Consider the following 21246-nt stretch of genomic DNA (forward strand, 5'->3'; position numbering starts at 1 on the left):
TTCAAAGGGAATTTGTTTGCATTTTACACCTGTGAAACATGACTGTAAAACATGAACTCCAGATGTGTTAGGTACAAAAAACCTAATGTGCAAAAAAAGACCTAGACACATTTCCAAAAAGGTGCAGACTACATGTCAAAAATTAAAAACCAAACTCATGTAAACTCATTAGATGAGTGTTTTGACAAGCAGGAACATTTAATATGAAGATGAAGAAACGTTTCTTTCTGCATATGTAAAGTCTGATCAAATAACTATCACAGAGAATTTACCTGGAATCTTGTCCAGTGACATACAATACTAACCACCATTTCCTTGTACTTATTTCAGCAACAAAATGGTAGCATACCAGCATTAGGTACTATAAATAATACAGTAGGCTGTTTTCCTGCAATCAGCAGGATGGTATCTAGCACATCTATGCTGTCTTCCATCCACGGATCTTAAAGCATTTTACAAGCACGACTAAGGATTGCAGTATACTTTTAACACAAAAGCTCACTGATGCCATCACAGGAACAGTGTAAGGAAGGAATCAGCCCTCCAGAGGCACAAGGGTGGGGGGATCCCCATTTTCTACTGGTCCTATACCAACAGCATATTTATTACCCACCTTTTGCCAGTGGCCAGAGTGTTGGGTGGATCGAGCCCAGGCTCTATTCGCTCCCCTGCCCACCTGCATGGGCTAGAGTCCTGAGCGTGCAAGAATGGTTTACCCCTGCACACCCAAACCTAAGGCCCAGGGAGACTCTGCAGGGATATAAACAGGTTCTTACTTCTCATTTATGCCCCTCTGTGGATGTGCTGCCTTGCACCTCCGCAGAGATGCGGGTGTAACATCTGCTTTTGATCAGAAAAGTACTGTACTTTGCTAGAGAAAAGTATATCAATTACAAACAAACTGTGCATATGTGGACTGAATATTTCTAAGGAACTGGGCCCAAAAAAATATTTGCTGTAAATCTTTAAATAACTATGTAAAAGATGAAAAGTAAATATAAAATCCAGTGCACCATTTCCTTTCATAAAGGAACGACACTGATAGAAATTATACTCCTAAAAATATGAAAAAGAGGGTCAGGGCATGGGGAAATCCAATATGTACTACACAGGAATAGAAAATGTCAACACATTTTTAAAAAATCAAATTTAATTGATATATATGATTCCCCTCCCCTCCACAAATTCTATAATACAAGACAGGTCATTACAACAATACAGAATTACATAGCAAACTGATTTTGGACTGAGGCCTGCAGTCCTTTCTCAGGCATTGCATATTAACTTCAGTAGGCTTTAGTAAGGACAGCAGGATCAGGCCCAATATTTTAACACCCAAGACCTGACTATGACATACAGTAGTTACATATCTTACATTTTTTAAAGCTTATCATGCCATAACAAAAGCAACATTAGGCATCTGGATGTTTATATGATGATTTAGCTCTACAGAGAAATATGACAAAGTAGAGTTTGACTGTCATTATTGCTAAATCATTATCACACAATAAAGGGTCCCAAACAGCATAGTGGTCATTAATGAAGTACTTAACACCTACAGCCAATGGCCAGTACAGCAAACAAAAACTCCTTGAGCAATCTAATAGGGAATCAGAAGCAACTCCAGACAGGGTCTCTGGATTTGGCCTAGCTATCTGGTGCCACCTACTGACAAATGAAAATGGAATACAATGGCACAGCAACCACAGCAAAGCACTCTTATTACCCTGCCTTGAGTTCATGTTACAAAACCTATTGCTATATATATTTTAAAGGATATATGAATGGTTTTACTGAGTCCAGGTTCATTCCATCAGCATTTTACACGTTGCAGCTGACAAAAAAAATCCATCTCATAGAAACACAAATTGAACTTTACTGTTCTCTGAATGAGATGTGCTTGCTTTCCAGCCAAATATCCTAGAATAAAAAGTGTGGTTAATTTCCCCACACCAACCCCTGGAGATTTCCACCAAAGGGGATTGCAACAATCCCCTTATTTTACACAGAGATAGCTAGTGGTTATATAAGATACCGTTACTGGAACTTTTGTGAGCTATGGGACCTTTACAAAAGGTGGGAAGGAATCAGTTCTGTTATTTTAAGATGCCAACAGATGAAAGAATATGAAACAAGCTGTTCTGGGAAGGCCTTTAAAAAAATTATGCTCCCTCATTTATGGCATTTTACCTTTTGCGGATGACAGTTTTCTAGTAGAAAACTCTGAAAATAGATCGTTTTCAGCCTGAGAAACTTAAAGCTGTTTCTGCCCACGTCAATAAACAGACGCAGAAAAAGAGTGAAAAAAGCCTGATTAGGCCTCACACTACATGGTAGGAACATTTCTGCAGTAGCATTAGGGGACGGATTCTGATCTCACTTAGGTAGGCTCTGGATCAGGCTTTAAGTTTACAGAAAGACTCCCACTGACTTCCACATGCTTTTGATCAGGCCTGTACACTGGCATAAATCAGGAATAACTCCACTGAAGTCAATGGAATTACACGTGTGTAAAACAAGCATAACTGTGACCAGAATCAGGCTCCATATCTTTTACACAGCATCAAATTAGACCAGTCTTAACTGCAAAATCACAGATGTCTGATATGAAATGTGTAGGGCAACTTACAGCATTCCATCTGATCCACTAAAATGACTCTTTCCACAAGTACTCCTTTTCTTTCCCCTGAAGTTTCAAATGTACTTTTTGAAAGGAAGCAATTCAGAATGGAAAAATAAAATTAGTGAACCTTAAGGACAAAACCCGGTTACGGAATAATTTCCCATAGGTTCCATAGGCCACTGAATTCATCTATTTCTATATCATCTATATCTACAGATGTGTTTTCCAAACAGCTGTGACTCTCCTATTCCCTTATTCTCCTTTCTAATTCTGTGGGCCCAATCCATCCCTGGTAAAGATGCACTTGGTCCATTAGTTCAAACCTGATTAACTGGACAATCTGCATTTTCCTGCTGCTCCAAGAAGATTGTTATAGAAAATAGGCATTTCTAAAAGAAGTGCTTATGTCTGGAATGTAGACTGAGTACCTGCTTGAATACCTAGGAAAGGCAGACCAGCTGGTAGAGGAGAGAGACTGCAGAGAAAAGAAGAACTGCTTGCAGGAGAGCACTCTGGTACTATAGTGAAGACAATTTTAAAGGAAAATTTCAGTGCAATATGAAATCATTTCCCTCATTTGCTCTGACATAAGCCATGAATAAATTGTAATTATTTCTTTTAAATGCCTTGCACTGAAGTTTTAAAATATGAAATAATGAAGCAGAAGGCGGCCATATTGTCAGCCTAATCATATGTATCAAGACAGGAAGGTCAGAGGTGCAGCCAGACACCCAGGGAAACAGACATTGTAGAGATCAAAGCCGCAGCTAGAAGTTTCCACAGTTCTTTCTGGAGAATTTCTGTATATTTTTCAGGATATCCACTCTAAACAAATCCACAAAAATCCTTCAGAAAAAAATACAGAACCTACCTAAACAGTATTGCCAACTTCAAGAGATCAAAAATTATGAGTCAGACTCCAAAAAATCATGAAATTGGCCCCAAAATGATGACCTTTTTTAAAAAAAGAGTACATTATGTTTTTTTGATCAGTTTCTTGATTTTTTAACTCCCCCGTCCATCCCCAGGGTGTGTGCATGAGACAATTAGTATTGCCCACTCTCACACAACTACTGGATATAGATTTGCCAACTTTCTGATTGCCAAAAACCAAACACCCTTGCCTTGCCCCTTCCCCAAGGCCCACCCTACCCCGCCCCTTCTTTGAGGCCCCGCCACCACTCATTCCATCGCCCTCCTTTCATCGCTCACTCACTCGCTCATTTTCATCAGGCTGGGGCAGGAGGTTGGGGTGCGGGAGAGGTGAGGGCTCTGGCTGGGGGTGCGGGCTCTGGGGTGGGGCCAGGGATGAGGAGTTTGGGATGTGGGGGGGCTCCGAGCTGGGGCAGGGGGTTGGAGTGGAGGGGGGTGAGGGCTGCAGCTGGGGGTGCAGGCTCCAGGGTGGGGCCAGAAATGAGGAGTTCAGGGTTCGGGAGGGGGCTCCAGGCTGGGCCAGGGTGTTGGGATGCGCGGGGTGTGAGGGCTCTGGCTCGGGGCGAGGGCTCTGAGTGGGGCCGGGGATGAGGGTTTGGGGTGAAAGAGGTTGCTCAGGGTGCTCAGGGTTCGGGCAGGGGGTTGGAGTGCGGGATGGGGCAAGGGGTGCAGGCTCCAGGCAGTGCTTACCTCAGGTGGCTCCCAGCATAGGCACCGACTCTGTGGGTGCTCCGGGGCTGAGGCCCCTAGGAGCAGGGGCAGCCAGGTGGCTCCACGCGACACTCCCACCCATAGGTGCTGCCCCTGCAGCTCCCACTGGCAGCATTCCTGGCCAATGGGAGCTGCGGAAGCGGAGCCCGTGGGTGGGGGCAGCACGCGGAGCCACCTGGCCACCCTTGTGCCTAGGGGCCTCAGGGACATGCCGGCCGCTTCCGGGAGCCATAGGCGCCGACTTCCCCTTTTTCCCGTGGGTGCTCGACCCCCCTCTGACCCCAGGCCCACTCCCACTCCACTCCTTCCATGAGGCCCCACCCCCTGCCGCACCTCTTTCCACCCCTTCCCCACCCCCATTCCCATTCCAACCCCTTCCGCAAAGTCCCCACCCCAACTCTGTCCCCTCCCTGCCAATATTTCAACTCCTTCCCCGGGTCCCTTTTCAAGTGGGCATTCTGGTCGAAAACCAAACACCTGGCAACCTAACTGGATAAGGTGATTTTGGCCCCTGCTGTAGGAGCTCTCACCCCCTCCTGTGCCCATTTCTGGCCCAGCAATTAATCCTGTCTCCCAGTCCCCTGCATCAGTTCTGTCCCCACCCAACCCCCCCTTAGTTCAGTCCCCATCATCACCACCCCATCAGTTCAGCCCCCCTACCCCATCAACCCCCACTGTCATCAGTTGACCCTCCCAGCACTCACCCCGTTTGCTCAGAACCCACCATCAATACAGCCCCGCCCCCCACCAGGTCTCATCCTTCTCACTTCTGCCTCCCTGCAGCCCCCAGCCTCACCTCTGCTCCTAAGGATTCTTCAGCCCCCCCAGGACTGGTGGGGGTGCTCCTAAATCCCAGGCTGGCAGGGGAGTCGCCGCCTGGAGCTGAGAGTTGGAGCCTCGGCCACAACCGGGGTGGTTGACAGGATTTCTTAGTAAAATTAAGCCTCACTTTTAGAACTCTCATATTTTTTTCCCAGTTGATTCAATTGCTTATTTGAGATTTGGCCCTTCCCTAGAGCCAAGAAAATCCGTGGCTATCTGCAGACCATTCTTGCGGATAGCAGATTGGCTGCAGATACAACCGCGCAAGGCTCTACTGACCAGCGGTGCCTGCCCCACGGCATCCAGCTCAGGTATCTGTCTCTACGCGACTCTCGCCTGAGGCACTGCCCCCCCCCCCGCAGTTCCCATTGGAGCCAGTGCTCGGGGCAGCGCGCGGAGCCACGTGGCCCCCCTGCCTAGAAGCTAGACCCACTGCTGGCCACTTCCAGGGCACAGCGCGGTTTCCGAACAGGTAGGCACTAGCCTACCTTAGCTGGGCAGCACCACTGAGAGGACTTTTAACGTCCCAGTCGGCAGTGCTGACCAGAGCAAGGCGACCCAGTGCCTTACAAGCCGTGACCCAGTAGTGGGTCGTGACCCACAGTTTGAAAAACACTGCACTAGGGGCTTTGGGGGAGCAAAAGGAAGGTCAATATGAGAGTCAGGTGAAGTTTTCAGGTTTCCTATTCTAGAAAAGGAATCCCTGTAGCTCTCCTGAGCTAAAATCTTAAGTCGTGTTCCTAAATTATGCGTGTCCCTATTCAAAAACTGGACACAAAGTATCTGTAAGCCAAATAAATATAACATGGGGAAAAAAAGTTTGATAATACTTTTACAGTTGCAAAAGTATCTGTTATGGATCAGAGGGGTAACCATGTTAGCTGTATCCACAAAAACAACGAGAAGTCTGGTGGCACCTTAAAGACTAACAGATTTATTGGGCATAAGCTTTCGTGGGTAAAAAACCCACTTCTTCAGATGCACGGAGAAGTGCTTTTTTTTTTACCCACGAAAGCTTATACCCAAATAAAAGTATCTGTGATCACCATTAATTACTTAAAGCATGATCTATTGTCAATAATATTCTCCAAACACATCACAGATGCATGTTGAAAAGACTTAAATATGTCTTTCAGTGACAGCATGTTACTTTCACTGAAGTTCTGCTCAATAATTGTATTTGCTCAGTTATCCGCTGCTTGATGATTTCAGCAAGATCTTTGTGAGTGCAGAGTTGCTCTACTGAACTATATAGTCAGCACAAAGCAGGAGACACTCGTTTTGTTTATCATTAGCTTACTGTTGCATTTTCCAGTCATGTGTAAAGTGCCTGGTAAAACACTTGCAAGAAATACACTATGTAATATATGGCACATACTAAAAAGTATTTTTGACAGAGGGAAGATTTAGCTCAAAAATGCAACTTACTTGACTTAAAATATCCTGTCTTTAAGCTGAAATACCAATTTAACAATGCAACAGACTTTATGTATTGAATAGAAAATCAAGTTTAGCTGTCATACACTGTGAGTAGCCAAATACACAGAATTCTAAGGTATAGTGCTTCCACACTAACAAAACATGATAGAAGTACGTACTTTGAAAACAAGACTTAAAGATCCTAGATCTATGTTTCTTTGCTATGGAATTTCAGAATTTCTTTTCACACTTATGCTATTTGCCGTGTGTACATTGGAAAGTAAATAACTTAGAGGCAGACTGTACCTGGCCCACACAAAGGTTTAGGAAATGGAAGGCTTTTTTACCCCTCCTTGTGCGTTCCATATTCCCATGTCGAGGCCTTGCACACAAAAGCTTTAGAGACAAAGTAGGAGAACCAAGGATGAAATCCTAGCCCCACTAAAACCAGTGGAGTACAGTAACTCCCCACTTACCGTCCTCTCGCTTAACGTTGTTTCGATGTTACGTCCCTGCTCCATTACAGAACATGCTCGTTTAAAGCTGTGCAATGCCCTGCTATAATGCCATTTGGCAGCCTGCTTTGTCCATGGCTGGCATCCCCCCTACGCGCCCCCCACCAGTGCCTCCTACTCGCTGGCATACCCTGTGGATCAGCGCCTTCCCCCTGCTCCCCCCCACCTCCTTTCCACGCAATCAGCAGTCTTGTGGTGGTCAGGAGGCAGGGGAGGGAGTAGGGAGACTGCGCGCCACATCCTTGCTCCTCCCCCCAGCCGCCTGAATGCTGCAAACCAGCTGATTGCTGCAGGCAATTTCCCTGGAACCTAATCCCCCCACCCCCATTTACATTAATTCTTATGGGGAAATTGGATTCACTTCACATCGTTTCGCTTAAAGTCGTGTTTTTCAGGAACATCACTACAACGTTAAGTGAGGAGTTACTGTATTGTCATTTCCTTCAGTGGGGTAAGGATTTCACCGCAAGTATTCAATCTCATGCCTTTTAGCTGTTACCATTAGCAACTTATTGATCCACAATGGCCAAACTGGAATCGTAACTGTATGTGCAGTATACATAAAGGATTTTCAGTTCAGCCTTCTGCAGGAATTTTGGGGACACGTTTTAAACGAGAAGTCCTTCCCAGTCTTCAGTAATGAAAACTAATGGTGCATGTATTCGCTAGTATCTTAGCTGATGATGAAATGTATCAATTAAGAAGAATTAACAAAACCAGACATTTTCATTTGCCCCATATTAAAATTACAAGAAAAAACATTTACACATGAGAGTTGGAGAATGAAATCAAGTTTTATTTAAATGATAAACTAATTTCATTTATAAAATGTATACTCTACTGTGCATTTAAACATTCACACACATGTATACTGTATTTCTTACACCAAAGCAAGACCCGACTGCACCACAGATACAAAGGAAAATGGTGTCTCTACAAATGTCTGACTCCATAACTAAAATCAACATGATGGTTAATAAGTAAATGTCACAGACCTGGTAACAGTACCCAGAATACACAGTGGAGGCCTTAAATATGGAGTCCTGCTCGTGACTTGCAACCAATAGTTTTGTATATTCATCAGCTAAAGCCTTAGTTGATGATCCAATGTAACACTGTGGTGTCTAGTCCAGCATTCACATAATTACCAGATTAAGCCCTTTAATTTCAAAGCATTCTTTAAAAGACGTTGTATAAAAAGAGTTTGTCTTTTCTTGACATTATCTGCAAAAAGATTAAGTGGTTTATAAAAGAGAATCAACTACCAGACAGCATTTCTCTCACACAGCTTTCAAAGGCAAATTGCAAGGGGCAGAACCTTTGTATTTACTCCCATAAATATACTGGATTCTGATGCATTTATTTATCAGATAACAAAAAATAAACAATTTTATTCAGATCATTTGAAGAAAGAATTAATTTTAAAAGAAACTCATTGATTACTCACTGTGAATTACACTATTGTGTTTAATAGGATAAGATTACAGTTATAATAATTCTGTCATAACCACATCCGGATTTACTTCCTAATACTTGAATTTATTATGACTAAATAAATTTTACTTTATTTTAACTTTACTTTGAAGAGTTATTATTCCTATGTAAAATGTCATAAACTATATAGTCAGTTTCAACTTACTCTTATTCCCCAAGGATTATCAATAGATTTGGATTTAACTAGTTATCTTTTGAAGAACCATCTCAAATGATTTCATTACTTATGTAAATTATCTATTCTCTGATTAACACACTGCTCACCCTATTTTATTTGCCTGACATTCTTACACTAAACTATGTAGGATTGGATGGCTCAGAGGGCTGGAAATGAGATACAAAAACTTCCACCTCTAGGTTACTAGAATAAATCTGGCCAAAGTTGACCGTGACCAAAAATTTATTATACATCTGGTGGTCTCCATCCATTTCCTAAATGTCAGATGTATATGTCACAGCAACCAATATCACAAATGGTATTCTTACTGGCAGCCTCCCCAGACAGGCCAAGGCTGAATATGCGTAGAGACTGAACTATCCTCTCATCCTTATGGGATGTCCATCTAGGATGGCAGGAAGAAGCTTGCACTTATCTTGCCCATGCTGTTCCTCTTGTGTTGATAAACACAGGAAGTCAGCCTCGGTGATTGTCAGTCTGGTTCTTAACAATAAATTCACTTTACCATTTTTAATTTTTTTTAAAGAATAGCTGAATAGCAATTAGACTTTATATTTATACTGAGTAATATTCAGCTCCCTTCATCCAAGAACAACAAAACATATGTTGGATTTGTTTCTACAACTTGGCACTCTCACAGACTGGCCTCTACTTCTGCAAGATACATATAAGCTGACTGATCCCAAATGATTTAGAAACACCTTAGGAGAAAGTTGAGGCTGTAAAAGATCTACATTAATTTTAAAAAATTATTATTAAAATTGCTACAGTTAATTTAAAAAAAATGAACATGTAGGGCCACAACCTGGCAGTAAGATAACTACACGCTAACATATGCGCCTGAAAAACTGGAGACCTTAAAAACCAAGCCTAAAAAATCTGAAAAGATTCAGTTACATTTCCAACATCATCTTTAACTTGATTTCCTTACTCTGACAAATGCAACATTTAATTTTGAACGGACCAGTAACAGTCCTGTCCACTTATCCCGTCCAGAAAAAAAATTAATAGTGACCTGTAAACTGTGAATGCATTCTTAACTGGAGATAAGAATCCTTACTGCCCGATGGTGCAGTCTGGATACCACCACATCTCAAATACCTACCTCCACTTATGGTCCACATTATATCCTTCATATACAAGACCCCGTCTTTATTCACTACCCTCCATGAGATGGATACTCCACTCTACTCCATTTACCTTTCTAGCATTATCAGAAACCACATGATTTAGGTACAGACCAGATATCAAACTATGCACCACAAACACTTAACTAATGTACACGTTTGCAAAATAGGACTGAAATCCCTTTCTTCCCGTTACATGCAGGAAGGGTGTGTATGGGCCATAAAATTACAAACATATGTTCCCATATAAGTAATCTGCATTCCAGGGCTCAAAACAGAAACATCTGAAAGCCAGGTAATTCGAGTCACGGCTCATCAGAAAATCTTCACTTTGTTCTGTATCCGCAGGAAATGATCATAGTACATTAGGTACTTTAGCCCATCAGTTTCAGGTTTTTTTAGCACTGAGACATCTATAGTCAATTTGTGCTGCGCATGAGGCAAAGGTTCCAAGTTTCATAGCAAATACTTAAAACTAATCATACAACCTTCCAAACTTAGAGCACAGAGGCTCTAGTCGTCATTGAGGACAACGTCATAAAACAAATCTGGAGACTACTCAGTTTTTCACAGATTCATGGATTTTAAGGCCAGAAGGGACCATTAGATCATCTAGTTTGACCTCCTGTATAACACAGGCTGTAGAATTTCACCCAGTTGTCCCTGGGTTAGTCATCCATCACTCAGCCAAAAGTCCTACTGACTTCAGTGAGCTGCATGTAACTGGAAGAAGTTGAGTAACAACTTCAGGATTTTGTCCTGGAGGTTCTAGAACAAGCCATTTGAGATATGGAGCCACATTCTCAAGTGGTGTGAATTGGCATAGCTCCACTGAGATGAGTAGCTGGCCAATTATATTCTAAAGAATGCATGAAGATTTTTCCAACAACAGAAGCTTATCAGTTTTTAAACTCTCATATCTACAAGACAACTTCTCCAAGTAACTTCACCTTTTAAGAAATCCTCTCAAGCTAGGAAAACCAGTAGGGAGAAATTTTAGGTGAAAAGTAGCCTTTTTTTTGGGGGGGGGGGGAGTGGGAGGGAAGGAGAGAGGAAGTTAATCAGGGTTGAGGACAAAATCAGGCTCAGAACCTAAGCATGGTTCTACACAGCCCCAAAACATTAACCACATTTTTAAAAAATAAAGTAAAATAATTTAAAAGTAAAATACTGTTTGCCTAACTGCTCGCTGCAGCAAGATACAGAAAGCTGTGGAAGTCAGCCATTTAATGCATTTCTAGTGAGCCATGTTCCTCCATCTCTGCACAGAAAATGAACATCTACAGGGATCACAGCAAAGGCTTCATTTCTCAGCTGTACAGTTTGCACCAAATGCTGACATATGCATGAATGCACATAGACTGCACAAGAAATATGTAATTAAGGCCATTTCATAATGCTCTCACTTGAGTAGGGCTGGAACAATATTAAGTCCTTATTATGGTTTTTAAGCAAAATTCAGAATATGCAACATCTTTTCCAACATTTATCTGTTATGGTTTTTTTAAATAGTCACTGTCAGTGTGGGGGCATCCAAAGCTACCAAGCCCAACCACCAAATGTAGGATGGGGGGGCATCCACATGTGGACAGCCCCAAATAATCAATATGGAGCCACAGACCTAAGGTTGTATATGGGGCTGTTAACCTCATTGTCACGTTCTGGGGTGCAATCCAGACTGGTGAGGGGTTGTGTCACTGCCTGTCTTGTAATCCTGAGTGCCTCAAAATGCTCTGTTGCTGTGGTTTTCTTGTCTGGATGCTGGAAGGTGAAAACTGGAAAGGCACAATATATGGCTGTCAAGGTCCCCAAAGCAACCATCAGAGTAGATGGAGAAACACTAGAAGTAAATCATTTTACCTAGCTATGGAATGAGATAAGCAATAATGGTGATAACATGCTTGATGTCACACAATGAATATCAAAATCAGCAAACAACTTTCCAAATCTTTTCAAGTTTATGAAAAGTGGCATGATTGGCACTAACACAAAAATATGAATTTTTACCACCAGCATAATGTCTGTCCTCCTTTATGGAGCAACTGTGGATATCTACAACAGAAACTGATAAGATGATCAGCTCATTCCAAAGTAAATGCCTGCAAATCTTCGGAATTCACTGGAAAGAGTTTCTTGCAAAAACAGAAATTCTAAGTAGACCAAATCACCTGAAGCACCAAACATGGTAAGATGATGATGATGATGGGCATACTTAGGACATGCTTTAAGGATGCTACCAACAGAAATCTCACAGCAAGTGATAATATGAACACCACCTGGAAAGAAAAGAAGAGGGTGATCTAGAGCAGTGGTTCTCAATCAGGGGGCCGGGGTCCACTGTGGGGCCCCAAGCAAGTTTCAGGGGGTCCGCCAAGCACGGCCAGCATTAGACTTGCTGTGGCCCAGGGCAGAAAGCCAAAGCTCCACTGCATGGAGCTGAAGCCTGGGTTTCCAAGCCTCACCACCCAGGGCTGAAGCCGAAGCCTGAGCAACTTAGCTTCACAGGGCCCTCTGTAGCGCGGGGCCCCGGGCAATTGCCCAAAGGTGGTCCTGCCTTTTATATGCAAAAAAACAGTTGTTGTGGGGCACAGCTAGGTCATGGAAATTTTAGAGCATGTGGGGGAGGGAGGGGACAAGAAAGAAAAAGGTTGAGAATCCCTGATCTAGAGAAATATTGCACAGATTAGAGAAAGAAGCGTCATCTTTCCGCACCCTCAGGTGTACACGGCATCCACCAGTTTCCACCATTTATTTCTGAACAGACCAGCACAAGACAGAAAAAAATGGTGGATACTGTGTATACCTGAGGGTATGGGGGCGGGGGGTTGGGGAGGGAGGAGAGGAAGAGAGCGAGAGAAAGAAAGAAGTCCATTTCAAAGAGTTTATACCTCCTTACCAAGGGCCCAATACAAGTCAATGGAAGGGGACTGGGTCCTAATAGGGTAGCAGCACAAACTATTCCATGAGCGCAGAAGTAGGGTCTATGGCCAAATTTGCTGTGAAAATTCAGGACACATTCACAGCATGGATAAAGAACTCCTATATTAATGAGTTATTGGCACACATTCACACAGTTCTATCAGGATAGTCTGAACCCCTGTAGGACAGCCTGAATCTCTAAACCTAGATCTTTCTACCCTGAACATGAATGCTCAAAAACAATGAGTCCGGTGGCACCTTAAAGACTTACAGATTTATTTGGGCATAAGCTTTCGTGGGTAAGAAACCCACTTCTTCAGATACATGAGTGAAAATTACAGATACAGGCATAAACATATATTGGCACACGAAGAGAAGGGAGTTACCTTACAAGTGGAGAACCAATGAAGTACATTGTAAAATGGTAAACTAGCTGCTTATGATGAAAACTGATGAGGGAAAAGGTTGAGAAACCTGATATCTGCTCCTCAGTGCTCTAAATGCCAACATTTAATCCTTCATTGTTTTAGGAGCCAGTCCCTCAGCTAGGCTTTTCCAAAAGAAGTTCAGAATATGGGGCAATATTTCACAGTAGTACAAACCTTTATCCTTCAGTATAATTAAAAACCCTTTCAATATACTACATTAGCTCATGGATCTTCTGGGTTTCAATAAAATACAGTTGACCTTGGAAGAGAGATCCATTTTTCTGACTACTATTCTGTTATAGCCCAGCTTATGAATAAGAGAACATCTAACTTGCTTTTTTGAAAACTGGCCTTGAGTTGCTACAGGACTGACCATGATTGGGGCTGAACATTTGCACTCCCACTGACTTCAGTAACAGCTGCCAGTATTTTCGCTCTTCTATGGGCAAAGGCATAAATCTGTGAGTAGATGGAGAAGAATGGAAGAGCCAGAAAATCTTGATCAGATTTGTGAACTTTTCTCAGCAGCAGTCCATGGAGGGCATCAACAGTCTCACTAAGGACCATGTTTCTACCCAACAGTTAGACTGCAATGCAGATTACAGTGTCAGGCACAAAACCTAAGAAGAGTCATTCCTTAGAAGAAATTAAAGACAAAGAGCTTCGCTCCAATGACAAAATATTCCAGCCATTCAGTAGTGTGACCACTGTCATGGTATTAATGAAAATACTCCTATGATTAGCAGGTATGTGTTTAAACCACTATTTTATTCTCTTGTTAAAGAAAAATCACTGAGGGGAGAAGGAAAACTGGGGGAGGAGGGGAGAATGGAGAGGAGGTTGAAGTATGCTTCATGAAATGAAATGCAGGCATGAGAGCGTTCCTGAGAGATCTTTGTCCCATCTCTGTAGCTAAAAAGAAAATCTAGCAAAGTGGGAGAGCTGTTCTGCGGCAGCGTCTATTATAACTTTTGCCAAAGGAGGAGGATAAACAGACCTGCCTTTCCAGTGAGCTCTGGTAGAAGCCTAATGAAAAACTGGCTCTGGTAAGAGGGAGTTTTAAACATGGGATCATCTGAATTAAAGCTAGAGAGTGTAATTCCCTGTAGTCTGGTCATATTCCTTGGAATCTGAAATCTGATAACTCTTACCTCCTTGCAATATGAACACTGCCAAATAAACAAGCCTGAGGATTCTGCTAGCTCAGGAATTGCTGTAGTTTTAGCATTTATACTCCCACTCTTGAATTCTCACCCTTCCCCAACCTAATTGTGTTACAAGTTTTTCTTCCAACTTTCTTTGATTATTAAGAAAATGGATAACCTGCTGTGTGACTGAGTGAGCTAAGGACAATGCCATGGACTGATTAATGGACCATTAGGCAGATAATCTTCAGAGTGCAGAATCTGGGATATAAAAGAATAATTTTTGTAAAGAATTAGTATTTGACTCATATAATCAGAAGTTTTAATTTCAGTTTTAAACACAGACACATTTTTGATAAACAGCCCCAATTCTTCAGAATTGAAGGCAAAAGCCTAGCCTAATAGCAGTTATACTAATGCCCCCTTGATTCCCTGCCTGAGTCTGCCTGTGTCCCACTTCCAGACTGAAAAGGGGATTGCAGCACTGTGGATGGCTCTTTTACTGAAGGACATAACTCACTTTCAATTGTTACTTAAAAAAAAACAACCTAAACTTTCCCATCCATCCAGGCCACAATCCTACAAATTGCCACCACCCCACCACACATTGCGAGCGTCAACTCCATCTGTTTCTCCTGACACTAGGTCTGCTGTAGTGTTACAGTCAGCCATCAAATGGATTTCTGCCATGTTTAGGAGACAGGCCTAGTCTGATAGGTATGTAGAATTGATCATTAATTGTCTGTTCCTGGTGCCCTCTTGGTCTGTGACATTCTGTTATCGTTGTGAAAAAGAGGACTATAAGAGTATACTGGCCAGAAAGAGAAGTCTTGGGAGCCAGGCTTCCCTGTTCCAGGAGTTCTGGGGCAGAGACCCAGAGGATGATGGGTACAGACACTCGGAGAAAGGAAGTGGGCCCAGGATAACATTTGATGTCAGGAAAAACCCAGCCTGTTTATTTAAGAACCCAGAAGCTTTATAGTGTAGGGCAGGACAGGGCAGGGCTCCCCTCTCTCGCAGCCAATACGAACAAGTAGTGAAAAGGAGGGTAGCATAAAATCTGCCTCTTTCCTCATAAGAGAGGAACTGCCTGCTAACATCTCCCAGGCCAGGGAGAATGAACCTGAACTGTTTTGATTCTGCCTTCAAATTGTGGGGGGAGCAGTGGGAAATCCCACCCAGCAGAGGCATGTGGGGAGAAAAGGATAATTTGTGAAGGTTTTTGTTTCAAGTTTGGTGTATTTGAGAGACTTTGCAACCACTCTAGGCAGAGCTGGTGGAAGTAATTTAAAAGGGCCAGTTGAGAGATGTCAGCTCAGGGTCGCAACCAGTTATATCCATAGTTGGCAAGATTTTGGTTGGCGAACTCCCTTTTAAAAAAGGGTAAATGGAGGAGATACTAAAATATCTAAGTGCAGCATAGGGTTCCCAACCCTCCAGGATTGGCCTGGAGTCTCCAGGAATTAAAGATTAATCGTTAATTAAAGATTATGTCATGTGATGAAACCTCCAGGAATCCATCCCACCAAAATTGGCAACCCTAGTGCAGCAACAACCATAGGCAGCTGAGCAGCAGCAGGCCCAGGCTGCAGCCCAAGAGGTCCAACAGCAATTTATGAAGGAGTAACTACAGGCCCGGTAGCAGTTTCAAGAGCACCTCTTCAAGCATCTGACTAGATATGTCCCTACTGTTGAGCTGAGTGCACCTGATGCCCCTACTGCAAGCCCCAGTCCTGAGCTCATTAGACTTGAAGGTCATTTTCAGGTCCTAACTTATCTGGTCTCATATGAACAACTGCCCAAGGTATGACCTAGTAAAGAAAGCTGTCCTGGACAGAACTCAGAGAAGGCTCACCAGAGACAGTTCCAGATTTAAAATTTCCCTCTAGGTGTTTGACCCCAAGTGGTAGCCCCAAAACAGAGGAGCCTCACTGCCCATTGGCTGAAACTGGCTCAGGGTCACAGCCTGCTTCAAGGACTGTACAATTTTTAGTTACTAACTTATCAAAGAAATAGAGTTACTGACAGACGTATAATTTTTGACTCATCAAGTTTACTTCAAAAAGGCTGATTAGACAATTATTTTCTAGAAAACACCAATGGGAAGTATAGTTTCTCTCTATATTCAAGCACTTTGCAAAGTAAGATGAAGAAAAGGACCAGACAGTCTAATTAAAAATGGTTCCTTTGCACAGATACATGTTAAAAAAAAACTATTCTTATAATTTCTGCATTTATCAGAAAATCTTAATTTTCATGTTATTATTAAGGCTGTAGATTAATCACAGTTAACGCATGCAATTAACTCAAAAAAATTAATCACAATTTAAAAAATTAATTGCAATTAATTACGGTTTTAATCACATTGTTAAACAATAGAATACCAATCAAAATGTATTAATTATTTTGGGATGTTTTTCTACATTTTCAAATATATTGATTTCAATTACAACGCAGAATACAAAGTGTACACTGCTCACTTTAGATAATTTTTATTACAAATATTTGCACTGTAAAAATGACAAAGGAAACAGTATTTTTCAATTCACCTCATACAAGTATTGTAGTGCAATCTCTTTGTTGTGAAAGTGCAACTTACAAATGTAGATTTTTTTTTACATAACTGCACTCAAAAACAAAACAATGCAAAATTTTAGAGCCTACAAGTCCATTCAGGCCTACTTCTCATTCAGCCAATATTTAAGACAAACAAGTTTGTTAACATTTACGGGAGATAATGCTGCCCACTTCTTATTTACAATGTCATCAGAAACTGAGAACAGGAATTTGCATGGGACTTTTGTAGCCAGCACTGCGAGATATGTGTGCCAGATGTGTTAAACATTCGTTGCCCATTCATGCTTCAGCCACCATTCCAAAGGACATGCTTCCATGCTAATGATGCTCGTTAAAAAAAGAATGCATTAATTAAATTTGTGACTGAACTACTGGGGGGAGAACGGTATGTCTCTGGCTCTGTCTTACCCACATTCTGCCATATATTTCATGTTATAGTAATCTCAGATGATGACTCAGCATTTAAAGAACACTTTCGCTGCAGATTTGACAAAATGCAAAGAAGGTACCAATGTGAGATTTCTAAGGATAGCTACAGCACTTGACCCAAGGTTTATGAATCTGAAGTGCCTTCCAAAATCTGAGAGGGATGAGGTATGGAGCTTGCTTTCAGAAGTCTTAAAAGAGCTACACTCCAATGCAGAAACTACAGAACCCAAACCACCAAAAAAGAAAGCCAACCTTCTGCTGGTGGCATTTGACTCAGATGATTAAAATGAACATGTGTTGGTTCGCGCTGCTTTGGATTCTTATCTAACAGAACCCGTTACCAGCATGGCTGCATATCCTCTGGAATGGTGGTTGAAGCATGAAGGGACATATGAATCTTTAGTGCATCTGGCATGTAAATAAATATTGTGACACCAGCTACAACAGTGCCATCCGAACACCTGTTCTCGCTTTCAGGTGACATTGTGAACAAGAAGCTGGCAGCATTATCTCCTGCAAATGTAAACAAACTTGTTTCTCTGGGCAATTGGCTGAACAAGAAATAGGACTGAGTGGACTTGTAGGCTCTAAAGTTTTACATTGTTTTATTTTTGAATGCAGTTATTTTTTGTACATAATTCTACATATGTAAATTCAACTTTCATGATAAAGAGATTGCATTATAGTACTTGTATTAAGTGAATTGAAAAATACTATTTCTTTTGTTTTTTACAGTGCAAGTATTTGTAATAAAAATAAAAAGTGAGCCCTGTACACTTTGTATTTAGTGTTATAATTGAAATCAATATATTTGAAAATGTGGAAAACATCCAAAAATATTGAAATAAATGTTATTCTATTGTTTGTTCAACAGTGCGATTAATCACAATTAAAGTTTTTTAACTGCTTGAGAGCCCTAGTTGTTACAGACCCGCCACTGAAAAATTAAACAAAAATGAGAACTGTAAGTGCTCAGCATCTTGGAGAATTAGGTCACGAACATCTGTTTCAAGTTCACATCAAGATTACATCCATATCTGAGTGCTGCACAATCTTTAGTATATTCATCTTCAGTGTCCACATCACCTTTATGTGCAATAACTTGAAAGAACCTCTCTTAAGCAGCATTTAGTTTAGTGTTTAACCTGTGCCTTTTACACTAGCAATTTCTCTTTAGCTTTTCAGGAACACAAATTTCTCTCTCTCTCTCTCTCTCTCTCCAAAGAGCCTACAGGATACTGCTGGCACCTACATACTGAGATGATGGGGGCCCAAGAAATACCTTAGACAAGGAAGTAAAATGTCGGATTCTAGCCTCTGCATGTGGGTCTGCACTTTGCAGGTATAACATTTTCACTGGAGCAACACTTACATGCACAAGTGTCAGTCTGTGCTCACTAAGCCTACGGATGTGAACTGACACTTGTGTATGCAACTGCTGCACTAGAGAAAATGCTTGCCCAGTTGTTAGAATTTTTAAATTCTTAAATACGTGCCACCTGCAAAGCATGGGGTTATGTTTGTGTGTATGCAAAGATGGAAGCAAGATAGAGAACCTTATGAAAAATGAACCCTCAGATAAGAAAGAGAAGCATCCAGGAATAACAATAATAATAATAAAACACCACGTCAAACCATGCTTGAGCAGCCTCACTGAAGTCAACAGGCAAGCAGGGTTTGGCCCAATGTTTCCTCAAAAAGAATATTAATTCTGTTTCATTGTCCCAAAAGGAAAGCAGCGCATATCATCCTGCCCTTCTTGGCCTCTCTAAACTAATTCTTCACAGAGAAAGATGTCAGGTAAAACTAAACTTACTGGCTATACTCGGCCATACTGACGCTTTTAATGGACACCAGCTGCTGATTCCTTTCTACATTCCTCACATTTTTTAGCCAACTCCTGACAAGACTGACAGAAATCTTTCCCCCTAAACTTCTATCTGGTGTACAGATAAAACAGTTAGGCATCTTCGGTCAAGAAAAAGAAATATATATCTTAATTTTAGATGCATGCCTATAGGTCTCCAATGACCTTTGGGATGGGTTAGAGGATTTAATGTCATCTAGATTAAGTCAAATTGTTTTTCAGTGCATTATGAGTGAACAGTTTGATGGGCAGCCTGAAGAGAAAAAACACACACACTGCACTTCAACACCCTGGGAGACAGGGTGAAGGAGATGGTTCAGAAAAGCTACATCTTAAATAATTTGGGTAAATCTTGTAGTTCTCTGGTGTTTTAACAGTAGTCAAGGTCTTTTGTGGGTATTTTTGCACCTATTCTCCTCAGCTGTTTAATCTGAAATGTGGGCATTTATCTCTTTTTATATGATACTGCACTGGTTCTTAAAAATGTGCCTGTCTTACCAAAACTAAATAGACACAGATCTCAGTATCCATAACATTCCTTTGTACTCCCCAACACTTACTATTGGAAGTACCTTGAACACTTATAATGTATTTAGGTATCTAAGACAAATGACCAGTCTTTAAAGGCCACCACAATATGTTTCCACAAATGCTTCGTGTTGCCCTGTAAAGTGCACAATGCAAGGCTAATACATGCATTTTTAAAAGTGACGAGGCCATAAGTAATCTAAACCACAAAGTTTTATTTGACATGAAAGACGGTGCCTTGGACATTTTCCCCTAGCTTTTCCCAAGTCAGCCTGGACGGTTCTCCAAGTCCCATTCTCCATTTTTAATTTCCAGCCTCTTCACTGTCATGATGTTGCAAGAGCCATCCATCCCTCTGAGGAGTGCAATACTTGGTCTTCTGAAATAGTCAGAGAGTGACTATAGGGTGAAACAAGGCACTCCCTGCTCCCCACATGAGCTAAAGTAGTGCTTCAAACCCATGCTGACCTGGGAGTTGCCTTGCTAGTTTGTTGTGCATGAAAACATCTCTTCCAGGTCACCATTTCCATTAGTAGAACACCAGACAGCACAGTGACAGACTTCTTACTTGCTTCTGTTAGGGACTCAGGTTCTCTCAAAAGCTCATGGCTAGTTACCATAACCTAGGTTATATTTAAAAGAAAACCGCTATGGTTGACTAGTTATCTTCTTTCACTTCTGTCATAAATATAAAGGGAAGGGTAACCACCTTTCTGTACACAGTGCTATAAAATCCCTCCTGGCCAGAGGCAAAACCCTTTTACCTGTAAAGGGTTAAGAAGCTAAGGTAACCTCGCTGGCACCTGACCCAAAATGACCAATGAGGGAACAAGATACTTTCAAAGCTGGAGGGGGGTGACAGACAAAGGGTTTGGTCTGCCTGTGTGATGCTTTTGCTGGGAACAGATCAGGAATGCAGCCTTCCAACTCCTGTTAAGTTCGTAAGTAATCTAGCTAGAAAATGCATTAGATTTCCTTTTGTTTAATAGCTGGTAAAATGAGCTGTGCTGGATGGAATGCATATTCCTGTTTTTGTGTCTTTTTGTAACTTAAGGTTTTGCTTAGAGGGATTCTCTATGTTTTGAATCTGATTACCCTGTACGGTATTTACCATCCTGATTTTACAGAGGTGATTCTTTTACCTTTTCTTTCATTAAAATTCTTCTTTTAAGAATCATTTTAAGAATGATTGATTTTTCATTGTTCTTAAGATCCAAGGGTTTGGGTCTCTGTTCACCTGTACCAATTGGTGAGGATTCTTATCAAGCCTTCCCCAGGAAAGGGGGTGTAGGGCTTGTGGGGGGGGGATATTTTGGGGGAAGACATCTCCAAGTAGGCTCTTTCCCTGTTTTTTGTTTAAAACACTTGGTGGTGGCAGCATGCTGTTCAAGGACAAGGCAAAGTCTGAACCTTGGGGAAGTTTTTAACCTAAGCTGGTAAGAATAAGCTTAGGGAGTCTTTCATGCAGGCCCTCACATCTGTACCCTAGAGTTCAGAGTGGGGAAGGAACCTTGACAACTTCCTTCACAGG

At 41.8% G+C, this 21246-nt stretch overlaps 1 protein-coding gene across 4 annotated transcripts in view; it reads right to left on the reverse strand.

Moving 5' to 3' along the window:
• SPTBN1 (spectrin beta, non-erythrocytic 1) overlaps positions 1 to 21246 on the reverse strand; it is a 214493-nt gene that overhangs the window by 151249 nt on the left and 41998 nt on the right. The gene's annotated exons all lie outside the window — the stretch shown is intronic.

The sequence above is a fragment of the Lepidochelys kempii genome, chromosome 3 (genome assembly GCF_965140265.1).
Source record: "Lepidochelys kempii isolate rLepKem1 chromosome 3, rLepKem1.hap2, whole genome shotgun sequence".
Taxonomy (NCBI): Eukaryota; Metazoa; Chordata; order Testudines; family Cheloniidae; genus Lepidochelys; species Lepidochelys kempii.